The sequence below is a fragment of the Euprymna scolopes genome, chromosome 17 (genome assembly GCF_053919585.1).
Source record: "Euprymna scolopes isolate OS-2025 chromosome 17, ASM5391958v1, whole genome shotgun sequence".
In the NCBI taxonomy this organism is placed as follows: Eukaryota; Metazoa; Mollusca; class Cephalopoda; order Sepiida; family Sepiolidae; genus Euprymna; species Euprymna scolopes.
In genome coordinates this window covers 93,066,527-93,083,423 of record NC_136498.1, presented here as the reverse complement: position 1 = coordinate 93,083,423, position 16,897 = coordinate 93,066,527, and the positions used below count along the sequence as shown (strand labels likewise).

At 35.4% G+C, this 16,897-nt stretch overlaps 1 protein-coding gene across 1 annotated transcript in view; it reads right to left on the bottom strand.

Annotated features, from left to right (window-relative positions):
• The window catches only part of LOC145296845 (G-protein coupled receptor 157-like), a 375,495-nt gene extending 358,859 nt beyond the window's left edge, over positions 1 to 16,636 (bottom strand). Inside the window, exon 1 of the mRNA XM_080142968.1 lies at positions 15,845 to 16,636. The gene's annotated coding sequence lies outside the window, so the exon portion shown is untranslated. The remainder of the gene's footprint in view (positions 1 to 15,844) is intronic.
• Between the last annotated feature and the right edge of the window lie 261 nt (positions 16,637 to 16,897).

The following is a 16,897-nucleotide window of genomic DNA, read 5'->3' as shown; positions in this document are numbered from 1 at the left end:
GAATCGAACCCAAGACGCCTAGTTACAAGACCGGAGTGGTCTTGGCGTCACACCCCTACAGAAGTAGACTCGGCTGCTTGCATGAGAGGTGAGAGCGTGCTACTTAAATAAGACATTCACGGCAACAAGTGTGCTTTTAAATATACGTCATCTTGCCGACACTTTCCATGGCGTCGTCGATATAGGAAACCTGCTGCAAACAACGTTGGAATATGGATGAACAAACACAGCATTATTTCAACGGATCCTCGAGCTACAGTAAGAGAACATCGCCCTGCGAAGAGATGGAGAACAGTCCAGCAAGCCACTTACAAGGAGACCCAACAAACCTACTATAGAACCGAACTCAAGTAATGCTGACTGGGCGATATTCATTGACTCCTGGAATAGATACAATGAGATGTGGGTTGTCGAGGCCAACAGCGTTAAGAAACTAGCTGAGAATGGCCTGTTCCCCAGAAGTGAACAGGCTGTTGTCCGACATGGTAGGAACAGAATACTGAACTCCGTCACGGAAAAACAGCTGTTACGACACATAAAGCTCCTAGCCGTCAGAAGCCTACAAAAAGTCTACTGGCAAGAATTCCACCCCGTAAGACAGAAGTAGGGGGAATCGGTTACGGACTTCGTGGCACAACTTCGATCAGTCGCAAAATTCTGCGACTTTTCAGTGACTTGTCCGAACCGAACAGGATGCGGTCGGAAAGTCAGCTACTTTGACAGGGATGGCAATACGACACTGGAAGAAAAATTCAACAGGCTTGTCAGCCTAGAGACCACGGACAAGTCTATCCCCCATTTCCACTGCAACGAGCATGCAGGACAGGCCGTAGGCAGCGGCCTCTGGAGAACCAGACCGTATTAACCCCGAGAGACACTGAACCCTGTAAATGGTGTGGGAAGAGCTCAGACCCTGATGGCTCAAAAGGACGAGGGGCTGCCCAGCAGTAAAGATGACTTGTCATAATTGTGGCTAGACCGGACATTTAAAAAGGGTCTGCCGAAAACCGATGCGAGGGGGTCCAGCAACAGATCTACAGCGGGAATGGTCGGAGAAGAATCCAGAACTCTCACCACCCAAATATACAAAAAGGATGATTTGTCAAGATGAACAAATAAAAGAGGTGAAGCCAAACTGACAAAACCAAGTTGGTCCACACCCGCATCGATGGGCAAAGACGAGAAGGGTGGTAGAAACGTTGAATAACCGGCAATATAATGTACGCACTGATGGAAGTAACCGGGTAACCCGTCGCAATCGCAGATTCCTCTGAAGAATAAACCCCATGGTAGATAGCCCTTGTCACTCAATACCTGAGGAGCCCCCAGGAATATTGGATACCATAGACAACCTCACAGGGCCCGAAATACCGGGAAAATGGTTCATTACGGATCAACACCAGCCCGAAACATCCGATACTCTGCCAGAACAGATGGAGGATGACATAGCATCGCCTGGGATGATGGGGGTTGAGAAGAACCCATGCGTCATAGCAAAAGGGTGACGCGACCATCCAGGAACCTATCCCCACAGACATGGGGCACATCGCACGACTACTCCAGAACCTCAAAACATTGGACCACAACGCGAGTATCTTGTGGTCCCGGAAGGGGGAGGGCGTGTAGAGGTGGAATCGAACCCAAGACGCCCAGTTACAAGACCGAAGTGGTCTTGGCATCACACCCCCATAGAAGTAGACTCACCTGCTTACATGAGGTGCGAGAGCGGGCTACTTAAAGACATTCACGGCAACGAGTATGCTTTCAGATATACGTCAACTTGCCGACACTTTACAATGACGAAGCCCACCACTAGGGGAAAGTGTCCACGCGATTTGCCCGCCAGTACTCGCCAAATTTAGCCAGTTCCTGCTGCTATCAAGTGACATCACATTTCCAAGTTTCAAAATTTGAACATCCTTTTTTAATTACTAAAATTATTTCAGATATGGTACATATTATATATTCTTCGTATGTGTTACATTCATACGTTTATCAGTTAACAAATAACTATGCAAAATATGGACCAAGCTAAAAATAGTGTTATTTTTTAGAATATCATTAATATATGCGGTAAGAGTTCTTTGTAACTATGTATTTTCAACTAACAATTTAATGCATAAATAAAACTAAAGTTCACTTGAACATCATAGCTAAAAATAGAACAGTCAGTATTCTTCATAAAACCGCAGCAAAACAGTAGTGCCTGCCAGTACGCGCCAATGCCTACCAGTGATATTAAGTGAGAGTAACCATCTTAACATAGCAATGATCACCATGGATGACTAGGCCCAAAACTCGATGACAGTGCTCGATAATTCGGGGGATTTGCCGCTCCTGTCAAGCAGTGACAGTAATCACCTGAAAGACCACTGATTAAGTTACCGTCAATCAGTCATAATCGCCCGCCACTGGATTACAGTACCTCCAATGAATGACAGTGCACAATTGAATATAGGCGATTTCAATTCAAAACAGTTCTATAGGATTCGACACTAGTTAATAATAATGATCTACAATGACAATTGTAGAGGAAGCCACTGTTCGCCAGTAAACGCAAGTAACCGCCTCAAAACACCAATGACCACCAGTGCTCACCATTGAAGACTATTTCATTTCGAAGCAGTCCAATGGAGGGTAATACTGATCATGACCGACAGTGAACGCCGGGAACCGACAGTGACAGTTGTAAGGGCATCCAGTGTCATTCTGTAAACGCAAGTAACCACCTAAACACAGAACTAACCTCCATGGCCGCCAGTGATTGCTAGTAGCAAAGGCAGCAAGTACCCGCAAGTAATCGCCCTAACACCATCACTAATCGTCAGTAACTACCAGTGCTAACAACTAGCAATGAAAGCCAGATAATGCTAGACAGTGGAAGCCTTGGCCACAGCTGCCAGTACCCACTATTCTTTATCGAATCTGTTCTGGCTTTGTCAGACTTCCAACGGGCAACGCTGACACAATTACTGCTAGTTTCAAATAATTAATAAACTGAAAAATATTCATTTATTTACTGAATTAACATTTTTTCGTATTTGATTTTAAACACGTTAGATTTCATTTGATACGAAAATTAGATTCGTAGTTTAATCATCTTAGCAAAAACTTTGCATCTATTATTTCACTGAATAGGATGGCTATTCTACCAAATGCTAATTAAATGGGAGGACGTAATCTCCTAAACATGACTAAATCAAAAAATATCGAATGAGGCTAAATACTAAAATAATAAAATCGACTAAAAATGCAATTTGTTTTGTTTTTACTAAAATTTCCTCAGTTATGTGCGCCAGCTACATTTTAGTTTTTGAAGGTTCAATTGATTTGAAAAGATGAAAGCAACACCATTGGATAATCAATTATGTTGATTAACTAATGAAAGTGCTGAGATTCTTACAAATAATGAAAACCCAAATGCATTATTTTTATGTAGAATTAAATCCAAACAATCATAAAGTAACTTTAGTTCTCTTGAAGTCTAAATCTCTTCTTGATAAATTAATAATCTGCCTTTTTCTATAAGCTTTACATTACTATTTCAAGACAAAAATCTAATCTTGCATCTAAACATTGATAAGACGTATGTGTACATTAAGAGTCTGAAAAGTACATTTTAATATAGTTATTTTAGTGAATAGTAAAATATCAAAATGCATTTCATTATTTTAATCTAATACATTAAGATATTAGGTATTTAACTGCTCGTTTTCTAATCAATTCTACACACAAATTGATTGCCCCCCCCAAAAAAAAAAGCGAGAATAACACAACGAACTACAGGCATATATTTTTCATTGGCAGTTCTGTTTTCGTTAAAAGAAAAATTTATATAAGTTTGTGTTAGATTTCAATTTTTTTATTTTATTTTTAGACACGCTTTAAAATATCCTTGCCATATAGGCTAAGAGGGCGGAGTGCTTGAGAAAATACAACAACGGTACTACGCCGAATTACTATTTGGCTATGACCTTTTCTTTTATCTTAAAGAAACAGAGCTGCCTGTTAAAACAATAAACGCGAGTTCATTCATACTTACAAAGAAAACAACAATGATGATTCTAATCATGTAAGCAATCATTTACGAAGATTTTTGTTCAATAAAAACAGCATGTCAATCCACACATGGAGTTAATTTCTATAGTTACAAAGTTCCGACTTGATTTCCTCATGTTAAATACTGTCTGATTGTTTGCTATGCATGTCCTCTGACATGCATTTATGATTACTAAGGTTGCTTTAATTCATCTGGTAATTGCTGGTAACCTGGGGGTAAAATGCTAGCCTCTAGAGTCAAGGTTAACTTTTTACTAGGTTTAAATCTGCCAACTGGAGTAATTGCAACTTTCTATACTGATGATTGCGTACGCATGAAGCACTAGTGTATGTGGGTATAGAAATAATTTTTAATGTGTATTTATAAAAATATAATCGTGTTTATATATATATATATATATATATATATATATTATACCTATGAAGTTGAGTTTTTTTTTTCTCGCTCTGATTTTGATATAAAATTAAAACTAACTTAATATACTCGGACATGAATATGCAAACGACTTCACGAAGCTTAACTAATTTGAACCTTCCTTAAGAATACAGGCATTCAAGAATTATTCATTTTTTTATGGTTTCTTATTAAACGATTAGTTTTATTTAACTATTATTTTTATGCACAGTTTGTGCATAATTGCAGAGAATTTTGAATTCAAAATTCTAGCACACGAACATAGTGTGTGTGTGTGTGTGTGTGTGTGTGTGTGTGTGTGTGTGTGTGTGTGTGTAACGTCTACCAAATTCCTCTCTGAATACTTGGTCTACAGTAATTTGATATATTTTTGAATCTCGATGACACTTTCTAATTGGTTTTTAGACTGTAAAAATATCTGCTAATGGGTAAAAATTAAGAAAAGTTGACATTGGCAGAAATAAATCGACTAACTTCTGAAGTTGCTTAATTAGTTTTTTTTTTTTTTGTTTGTTTTTTTTTTTTGTCGATCTGGCGATAATTTAGACGATAACAATGAAGGCTGAACTGCTAAATAACGACTAAGGATGAAGCGCTGAATTTTTTGGTTTCGATTCCAGCTGATGGCACTAAAACCATTTTTTTTAATAATCAAGAGATAATTTATTCTATAATATGAAAGTTGATGAATTAAAATATATTTAAGCGTATTTTACATGTAATATATAAAAGGCTATATATCTAATATATAGTTTTAAGGGGTTAAAATTTATAAAAATCGTTATACATTTTGCACATTCCTCTTAGTTTATTTTTAATCAGTTCATATGCGTATCACATTGCTACAGTGGTAACGTCACCAGCTTTGAATGCTACATTTTTGCTTTCGGTTTTGATTCTAACTTATGGCATTCAAATACTTTGTCTTTTACTTTTGAAATCATGACTATAATAATATATATAAAATCTGAACAAATTTAAATATCATATTTAAGCGTATTTTACAACCGGTAAAAGCAGGGCGCCCACCACCGCTAGTCTAAAATAATCAACGGGTTATTATGAACTTTGGAATGTATATGGGATTATTACATTTTGTAATTGCTAACATTTAGGGGATGCATTATCTTGTCTCATTTTTTATATGAACCAATATTAACCCGGTGAGTAATTTAGGCACATATATTTTTTGTAAAATTTACTATTATAGGGTTGCGCTTACCTAAAAGTGCACCCACCATAAACAATTTTTAATCTCCTAAACTATGAACAGATCGTTATAAATGTTGGGGTATACAGTGTATATAGTAATGTGTGCACATTATTCATTGTGAATGTTAACATTTAGCGAGTGTATGTATATGTGTGTGTGTGTTTTACAGTTTGTTTTATAAACCGATCATTATGAATTTTTGTGAATATATATTCCCGCCACTACAGGGAGTAACATAAACATGTTATTTTTATAAACTTTACTATTTAAGAAGGGGCACTTGCTCGAACTTGCAATAACACCATAATTTTTTAACTGGGGGGGGGGGAGCATTCTTAGTCCTGATCGATAACCTTTCTAGAGCTAGACACTAAAAAAATGTTCGGTTTTCAAACCTATAACTGTTTAAGAGGATAGACTTTTCCTATGGCCGGTTTTTACGTTTCTTTTTGTCTTTTAGCAACTTGCAAATGTACCTTCACAGGAACATTTCAAAGACACAGGTATTTAGCCTTGTTTTCTGACTAGGTCAATGAACCCTCATCACCTATTGCTCTCTATTTGGGCAATTTAGGGATACTTTCTGGTCACTTAGTTTCACACTAGTATTAATCGTTCAACTTCTAGCAAGTTGAGAGCACATATTAAACTGGTACTCTAGTTGATATTTTTTATTCGTAGTACAGGGGCCTTAACTTTTAAATAGCGATAAGTATTGCTGCTCTATCAACAGTTGCATAATATCGGGATAACTGTAGTGCCATCTCGCGCATGGAGAGGAATTTTGTATTCATCCCCGGGAATATTGCGAGAACACAACCCCATAAAGACTCGACATTTGTGCGAGCTGACCGACCTCTAACAATATCCACTTTGTCCAACCCACTCTATCTAAACAAAGTAAGCCGAACTGGATAGGTTTTTGTAGTCTTAGTGGATCATGTCAAAGGTGCAACTGTCATTGGGGCACTTGTCACCGAGCATAACGACTCCCGAAGGACTGTGGGAGACCCTGCTTAATATACAGACTAAATAGCTCATGACTTGAGACTGTAAAAGACTACATTTATGGTCTTATAGCGCTTTTTTTTTTTGCTGGAACAAAATAAGCTTTTTGTTTTGGAGTCTGTTCTATTGTTGAATCAGAGCAGCATACTTGAGATTTATCAGATTATGAATTTGTCGATTTCTAGCCTTAAACTGAAATTATGCTACTGGCCAGAAAGGAAGCAAATCAGTGCAGGACGGATCCGCTGGAGAGATGCGTGTCGGTGAGTCCAACATATGTAATAGCGAGCCTCGAACTGTGTGTGCTTGGCCTATTCATAAAAAATAAGAATAAGAAAGAGTTTTCAGATGAAAGTTCTGACAATTGTTAGTATTTTAGATGGAATTTGGATGGTGGTGACCCAGAGGGAAATGGGAATTAAGGCGATAAAAGCGGCGCTTCCGTTGTTAATGATGGAATTACCTATACGTTGTGTAACTTTTTGGGGCCCGATTTATCCACCCCTATTATCAGACACACGAGAAGTTTGGGGCCAGAAGGTTTTTCTTCCGATTGATGGAAACTAAACCCAACGGTTGGACCTTATGGTTGCTAATATTTAAAGGATTTCCTCGATTAAACTGTGTTTAAGATGACGAAGTTGTTTAAATAGAGGAAATTAACTTTGTGTAAGTTTAGGCTTAGTGTTGTTGTGCCCATTCTTCCTTGATAACTTTCCGCATAAATTATTTTTCTAGTACTGTTGCTGTGTCCAACAGTGAATTCTCGAGTAAATCTTTTTCAAAATCCTCGATGTTACTGTTGTGTTCAACAGTAGATTTTTTCGTACACCACTGTTGAGTTTAGTAGTGGATTTTATCCTGCGTAAGTCTTTTTTCGAATTCCCGTCGCCATTGTTGTCTGCGCAAATAATTAACAAGAACACGGAAAGTAAAGGTATACAATAATATATTAGGAAGAAAAGTTATATACATATTTACATGTCTTCAGATATACTTCAGTTGGAGATATCCTGGCAGGTGGCGTGTTGCATATCTTACTGGAGGCAACATAGGCGTCTTGCCTATTTGGCGGTCGTTGCCGAACTCTCCCGGTATTGGTGATTGATACCTTTATATATCTCACTCACCGCCTATGTTAATTAGTGGGTGTCTCCACAACACTAACCGAAAGCAATCTCTTATTGTTTTCACTTTCAGAAGAGTTATGGTAGAAAAAATATAGAACAATTAAAGATTTACTGATTTTTCAAGTCGAAATTTTATCGTAATTCAAAACAAGTTCAGTAAAAACGTAGTAACATAAAAAGAAACATTTATTGAATTGAATTAAAATTTTTAAAATTACTATATAACAATATTCCATTTTTTTTTTTTTTTCGATTTACTAATAAAATAGAAAAAAATATATTTTAAACTAATAAAGTTTCATATAAATACAATATAAAATTTCGTTTATGGAATGTATTTTTATAACTTTAGAAAATATAATTATTGATATTTGAAATACAAGATTATTTTGGAGAGGGGTTCGATAACTTTATTTGGAAAGGTTAAATTATAATTATATCTTTTGAAAAAGTTTTAAAAGTCGAAAAATTATTATTCCGAAAATAACGACAGAAAATACTTCTGGTTAGAACTTGTGCCAATTTTTCTTTGTTTTTCTCTTTATTCTGCTGGTTGTTTTATCCGCAGGAGTTAAACTTATGGGGAAGAAAGCATGGATTTTTGAGATTAAATAAAAACTACTTGAAAACCAAAACAACTGAGCCAGATATTGATATAAAATTAACTTTTATTGGCTACGATAACATTTATTTCTTGTATATTTTTATTTTTCGTATAGTTGTTTGTTGGCTTCTGTTAAATTACCGATAAGAATAACAGTCCAAATAATCTAAAAATTGTGTTCATTGTAAGTCTTTTACAAAAAGTATCCGTGATGAGCATATAAAATATGAACTAAAAGTGAACGCTCTTTAATATATTACTCCCTTTGAATGAAACTAATATAAAAAAAAACATCGAATTAAAATACCGAATGTATAAATGTTGAAACCCTATAAAGTTACAAACCTCGACAATTGAGGAATACGATGTGATCGAATGAGACCCTTAAATATGACCCTTTCATGAAGGGGAATGTAACTATCGTGGCTGGAGAAAAACCCTTCCACGGTTACAAAAGTTACAAGAGACCCGTGTAAGCGATAATGATACATCGGTGCCTAAGACACAAGAAAATAAGTCCACGAAACAGTCAAACAACAATAATGGAAACAAAACTCCTGACGACAGAAAAGGTTGGTTTTGTTTAATATTGATATGAAATTAATCCAAACTGTCAACATTTGCTTACGTACTCATTTACGACATTTTTGTGTTAAAGCAATTTAATATTTGACATAAGCATATGAAGTAACCGTTAAAATTTAAGATTGCCACCAAAAGAAAAAATCTGGCCAACATATGACTAACTCCCAAAAGCCACTTCTAACGGAAACTTCACACGCTTATATAAAATAATAACTGGGTTCACCGCACGCTATCGCTTCTCAATTTCATTTCTGTTCATGATTTGAAATCATTAAAACGAAACTAAGCGTTAAGAAAGAGACAAAACTCTCTTTGTATTCTTTTTCTAATAATAAAGAAATAGTTTCGTGTTTATATTAAAATTTTGAATTAGATATTGAGATTAAGCCTCTCCTTTACTCATAAAGTTAAATTTGCACACGTGATTATTCTTTGCTTTCTTTTTTATAGTAAACTAGCATGGTGATCCAACGTTGCCTGGGATTGAATGATCAGCGAATATTTCATACTCCCATGTTTTTGTCATCGAAATCGATGAAATAATCCATTTTTCAATCCAATCGATTGATTGATTACTCTAATTGGAGACCCATCATGATGAACCTGTGGGAAGCCTCACATGCCTCTCGTAATGACTAATTTCACAATACACTGTAGCCTACATTGCACTGTAGAGAACCTACTGTTGGTTTTATAAATTTGTATTATGATGGCTTGCATTAAAATGCAAAAGTCAAGTATCATGCTTCAATTGTGCTCTAAACAGAAATATTCATTTTGAACGCGCCCTTGACATAAAAAAATCTACTGTTGATTTTATATGCCTAGCTCTATTGTTTTTGCAATGATAATGGCTTGAATTTGAATTTTAAAATAAAAAGTCAAGCACCATTGTGAAATATTGCTTTAAACAGAAATATTCATTTCGAACGCATCCCTATCAAAGAACATACTGTTGATTTTATATGTTGGGCCTTTCAGCTTGTGTGATAAAAATGCACTTGAGGTGTTATGCTGTGTAAGATGTTAACTTTGGTCAAAATCGCATTTCTCCTCTCCACTTCTAAAAGCAAGTAAGTTTTCACAGGAACGTGTTAACTCAAAATATTTTCAACCAATAAAAATTGTGGTAAGCTCTAAAAGTAACAAATCTGTGTCCAATTAACAGGGACTTAAAAACGCATATAAAACTAGAAAATAAACAGCCAAAAGAGATTTAACCCGGCACATCTGATCGACTCAAGAACGTATATTCGTGACCCCTCTCGGAGGAGGCAAGTCGCAAAGGAATCTTCAACGACTTGCGTATAAATGTCATCAGCTCGCGCACATTTCTATACATATTAACAAGAATCATGTAAATAGACACAGACAGTGTCACGCTACAAATGGTCATTACATCTGCTCGCCACAACAAAGTATGTAGATACTTACATTGGAAGATCTGTGGAGAGATGCAACTAGATAGGTCGTCGAACATCTGAGAACATGAACCACCACCGATAACATCAAATGGAAAAGTGACAGTGTTCTACGACAAAAACATACAGGCAGACAGATACATAAAAGACAAGGCTATCAAGCCAGATATATAGTAATATGGAACAAGCCCGAAAGAAGTGCACTCATTATCGATGTCACAGTCCCAAACGACTTTGGCCTTAATAGAGCAGAACAGGAAAAGATAACAAAATATCAGGACCTAAAAAAATGATCTAAAAACAACATGATCTCTGAAAGAAATAAACATTATACCAGTTGTGACAGAAGCAACTGGCCTAATAAAAAAGAACCTTCAAAAATACTTAGAAGCAATCCCTGGAAAACCAAGCTGTAAGGAAATACAGATAGCAGCCATAAAGGGAACAGTGTTTATTCTTAAAAGAGCCATCGGATATAAATATAAAATATAATAGAATCAAGTGATAGCCCCAGGAAGGAGCCCCTTGATCTCTTCAAACTAACAAAAGCAAATATTATTCACACTATGAACATATTAGCATAAAAGCCTTACTCCTCTTTATTTCAGATTTCAACACGAGTTTGTATAAGTGAACACTTACTGAGTTAACTTTTATATTCTTATAAAATTTTAGATATAAAAGTATTTTGTTATAAAATTTCGTTTGTCTTAATTTTTAATTTACAAAACTCTGTTTTAGTTAGAACTTGCTAACTGGTGACCCTTCTTTTTATGTATCACTTATGTCCATACTATTAAAAAGTTATGGCGTTTTGTTTTGTAATTTATACGCAAATAGAAACGTGATTGGTTGACAAAAAGGTTTAGACAGAGTACACATTACCAAAGTAGTCATTTAGAATGTCAGTACAATAGAATCCTTCCGCATGTGAACCGGAACATTTTTATATTGTTTTCAAAAACTTATTTCAATCACGCATGAACGATAAACTGTTTTTTAACGTTGTTACATTCTTTATTTTTATTCATACATACTTGTGATTAACAAAAGACAATATATGTTTATATTTTGATTAATATCAGCTCAGAAAAAAACATATAATATCACATATTATTTGGATTCTTCGGACTATTCTCATCTTGAGTGCTAGTTTCACAGCATTTTGGTCGGTACCTGTCTGAGTTATATCTTGGCGAACTCATGAATTTGCATTTCAGAATGGTACTTGTTATTTAATCTATGGGTGGGTAGCATACTCTCCTTCCGTCAACTATGACTGAGTAGAAGCCCCAAGTTATTCGCAATGGGATTTTGAATGTCGTCCGAACTGAAGCACTCTTCCACAGTACAACTGAATTTTACAAGTACTTTATCCATGTTGACAACTAAAAATAAAAATAAGTTTAAGGATCTCAAATTTTATACTATATGGATTTTGGGATGACTAAACTTGTTTTTATTTTTAGACATATAATCTTACTACTTATCACTATGCATCACTATTTATTAATATATATATATATATATATATATATATATATATATATATATTACAAGCTGAATGTGTGTGTGTGTGTGGTCACGAATAGGCTCCTATATGGTTGACTATTTTAAAAAACTGATTACATATAATGATAGAAGATATATCGAGACACAAGAATGGGTATGTCTGATCTGGCAGAACGGTGGTTAATTAAAATTGTGGGGTCTGCATTCGCACCTGGTCCACAAAGTATGGAAGTAAAAAATTAAAAAAAAAATGTTTACAAGTGTTTTTGATATAGATGTACATAATACTTTGATAAGTATGTTTTAATTTAAATACGGATGGTATAATAAAATTGTGGGGTCTGCGTTCGCGCCTGGCCTCCATGGAATGGAAATAGGGACAAACTTTAATAAAGACTTTTCATATCTATCTGTGCAAGTATACTTTGATAATTATGTTTTTGTTTGAAGAAATATGGTATAATAAAATTATGGGGTTTCGTTCGCACCTGACCTCCATATAATGGAAATATGTCACAAAGTTTAACAAGGTTTTTTTAATATAGATCCACAGAATATTGCGATAAGTGTTTCAGTGTGAACAGGTATGGTATAATAAATTATGGGGCTTATCTATTTTATTTTTATTTTCATCATATTTTGCTTTGGTTTTGATACCCCCAAATATACAACCCTACCTTTTCATAACGTATCATACTTTCATAAATCAGAATCCATTTTCTGTAGGCTGTTTTTTAACCCAGTCAACGACGGGTACTTTTGCTAGTATATATATATATATATATATATATATATATATATATATATATTATCGCCATAGAAAATACGATATGATTCCATTTTCGTTTGATAAAACCCGGGTTTTTTTTTTTTTGGAGGGGGTGCAGGCCATCTACTAGGAGTCTTTTATCATTTCTAAAAGTGACACAATATTCAACGAGCGATGTCGGAGATGCACTGCTGTACAACTCATGCTCGCTACCAATACAAGTTATGACAATAGGACCACTGCCGGCACCCTCAAAATGCATCGCTGAGTTGCAAAGGGACGTTCCAAGGGTGATGGAAACAAAGTTTCCGGTCACGGTTATGGTCTTTGGTGTGGTTTCAAGTGAAGGCCACATCATGCCACCTCATATCTTCAAAGTCAGGTTGAAAGTCAACACCAAGGTGTACCTGGATGTGCAGCAGCGTGTAGTGATCCCCTGGTGCAATCAAGTGGCCGCTGGCAGACCCTGGGTGTGGCAGCAGGACTCGGTGCCGACCCACAAGTCCAAAGAGACTTAGGCTTGGCTTCAGAAGGAGTGCTACGACTTTGTAGGCTTTTCTCGCTGCCTCTCTCCTCCCCCGATCTGAACCTGCTGGACTATTTCGTTCGATAATTCATCAAGAACATCACCAACATGACCTCGCACAACATTAAAGCCACAATGATCACTGTCATCCGCCGAGTATTCGCTGAGCTCCCGCATGCTTCCAGTTCCGGACCAGCATCTCGGCGGTGATTGCGGCTACATTGAATAGATGTCAGCTCTACTACATAATCAAGTTACCTGAATTGATTTTTTCAATAAAAATTTTAAAATAAAGTTGTAGCGTTGTTTTCTTTAGGTGACAAATTTTGTATTGTTTCACACTATTCTTATTAAATGAAAGATGAGGAATAAAAGTTATAACTTTATTATATCATCAGAACAATAAGGAAAGGCTAAGGGGGAAATTTACGAAAAAAAAACCCTCCTTAGGCCATGGTCCATAAACTACCCTAGCCCGATTCACGCTTATATGGTGTACCTACTTTAATTACTTCTTACCACATTATTCTATTCATTTATTCTCATTTCATTTCTAATTTTCATTAAGTTTTTTCCTATATTTGCATTTGACATAATTCTGTCCTTTCTCCTCTTTTTATCTTCGAAATACCATTGCCTTAAAAGTTTTGTTTTTTATTTCCCCTTAACTTTTCTTAATTGTTCTGATGATATAATGACGTTATAACTTTTATTCATCTTTCATTTAATATCATGGTTTTTGATCTCCTTTATTATGTTGAGCTTTTTCTTATCTTGATAAGTTTTGTGTGTGTGTGTGTGTGTGTGTGTGTGTGCGTGTGTGTGTGCGTGTGTGTGTGTGCGCACGCGCGTGCATATGGAGTCAAAGGTTGGCTTTGTAACAGGATTCGAATCTCCCGACTGGCAGTAATTGTTACTTTCTACACTGATGATTGCTTGAACATGAAACACTATTGTCTGTAATAATCGTTAAGTGTTATTTAATTATGACTTCATAGAAAAATAACATTTTAATATTTAAGTTCTGAAAAGTTTTCGATTTTCTTATTGTTGTTATTTATTTATATAGTGAGCCAGATTCTCACTCTTACTCTCATCCACTGCAAGTGGATTGAGGTTCGATTCCGACAAACGCAATTAGTAGAAAAAGGTAGACGAGAAAAACATGCGAGTTAGAAAGTGATCTGAAGCATGAAGCGGCGGGGTCGATTAATAATATCTATATTAATACGGTTATGTGACCACTGATCGTTTCTACATGTGTTTCCCGTCCCTATGTAACTTACATATCTACTATTGATCGAATATTTATTGAAATAAAAATAAATGCTTAACGTACTAAAACTAACGTTTTTAAATATTCCATTTTAAAAAAATAATTTAATTATCAAATGCATTTTTGTTCCTTCATAAACAAGTCATTTTAATATTTTTGTTCATAAAAGAATGAATTATTTCGTGACATTTCGAAATTCGACAAAAATTCTAAAGTATTTAAATTAGTTTTCAAATTCTTAACGAACCTTCCTTTAATTAAAAGATTAAAAGTTTTGGAAGCTATTTACACCCAATAAGTGTTTGCATCTTCATTGTTGTTTTCACAAAGTTTTTCGTGCTCTCGTTCTGTAGATAAAATAAAGGCTTTCGTTCAAAATTCTGTGCTGATTCTTGAGTTCGACAAGGTATATCTGAAGAAAGTCGAAGGTTACATCCACCGAAACATTGTGAAAATAGCATTCAAGATGTGAACGGTAGTCTGAAGAATCCAAATAATACGAATTATCAATAAATTTATATTAAAACAGCATTAACTTAAGCAAATAACAAGTTAGTTCCAATAATGGTTTAATAATCAAACGACATCATAAAAATTAAAATTAATTGATTCACTTACCTATTTGAAGATAATTATTAAATTTATTCTTAACATGGAAGCGAAGGTGTTAATTAATCTTACTTTTAAGTTAGAACGGGGAATGACTAATTGACTATTCGGCAATTTCCGGGTTTTTCCGTAAATCACAGTCGGAAACCTTTCTGTCAATATGGGTCCTGTTCTGAAGAAATACCAAAATAATATTAAATAGAAAAAATACGTAAATTTAAAAAAAAACAAAAAAACTTCCAGGCAATGTCGGTTATGTAGTTTAACGAACCTAATTTGTAAAAAAAATAATTGTACTTTTTGTAGGTAATTTTTAATTAATCCTTGTTAATCGCAAGAAAAATATTAAAAATAACAAATATATAAAATAAGATTGCTTGGGCCAGGAATTGAACTCATAATCCGTATGATTCAATGAAGCACTTTAAATTGACGTCATTAATGTCACGAGTGTAAACGGAACCACTTTGATGAATTGGTTGAGTTAGAACAAAGATACGCAAATCCCAAAAGTCTCTGCACGCAAGAAGTCACATCCTTTAATGTTTTGTAAGTTAAAACAAATTCCTTCGAAAACATGGTTTAATCAGTAAATACGTTTCAATAATTAATGTACAGCAATTCTGATGAAAAATCGTTCGAACGTGTCAAATTAATAAGAGTAAAACATTACTTACATATACATCTTCAAATTATAAAGAGTAAAACATTACTTACCAGCAGATGCACGTGTTAAGGAATGTTGTTCCAAAAATGAAATTACTTTCTTCTGTTACGCAAATCAAATTCCAAACAATTTATAAATTTATAAAGCTCAAAAAAGAAATAATAATAATTGGGCAAACGGTCGCTAATAATCCATTTCGTTAGAAGAGGCAGTAAAAAGTTTCGCGTGCGGTACTAGTTTTTGAGATAAATACCCAGGTGGAAGAAAGAAACGACGATGAGGGAGGGGTGTCTCTTGAGCACTTGAGTGAAAATAGCGTTAAAAGTGTTGAAGAAGTTCAATCGATGAACAAGCGACACGAGTTAGGATTACGATACATTGAACACCGCATTTGAACTCATACAAATTAAATAATGTTTCGATTATTCTTTTTGTTGTTGCTGGTTTTTTTTTGTTTTTTGTTTTTTGTAATCTGTAAATTATTAAAATTATTATCTACATCGAAACACTAGCGATCCCGCGAGAGAAAGGTGGAGATGAAGATTTTCGAATAATCAAAGACCGGTTCTTAACAACAAGCCGGCGTCACATTGATGAAATTAAGTGTGGCAATGTGTTGCGCAACGTCGGAGAAAAGCGTGTGTGTGTTCTAATGCCAGAACCAAAGCTTGTTAGCAGCTCTTGCGAGTCTGTTCTCAAACAAGGGAAAAGAAGAAAAAAAGTGCCAAAGAGTTGAGCTGATAGTCGAATATTGGTAAATTCCGGTGATGGCTGTCTTTATGTATTTCTGTGTATGCCTTGATTTTTGGTTCGGCGCTGAATATGTGTGTGTGTGTGTGTGTGTGTGTGTGTGTGTGTGTGTGTGTTTTGATAACAGTTTGAAAGGAAAGTTATAATAGTTGTACAACTTAGGCTAGCAGTAGCGGCGGCGGTGGCGGCGCGTCTCCAACTCGCTGATACCTTTTGAGCGGCAAAGCAGTAAGACATATACGCACAAAATAACACGACCAGTGGGAAAAAAGGTGTTATCACAATTGGATGCTGATTGGTCCGCGGTCTTTCAGAAGAAGACGAAGACGAAGAAAAGGGAGAAGAATACGTTT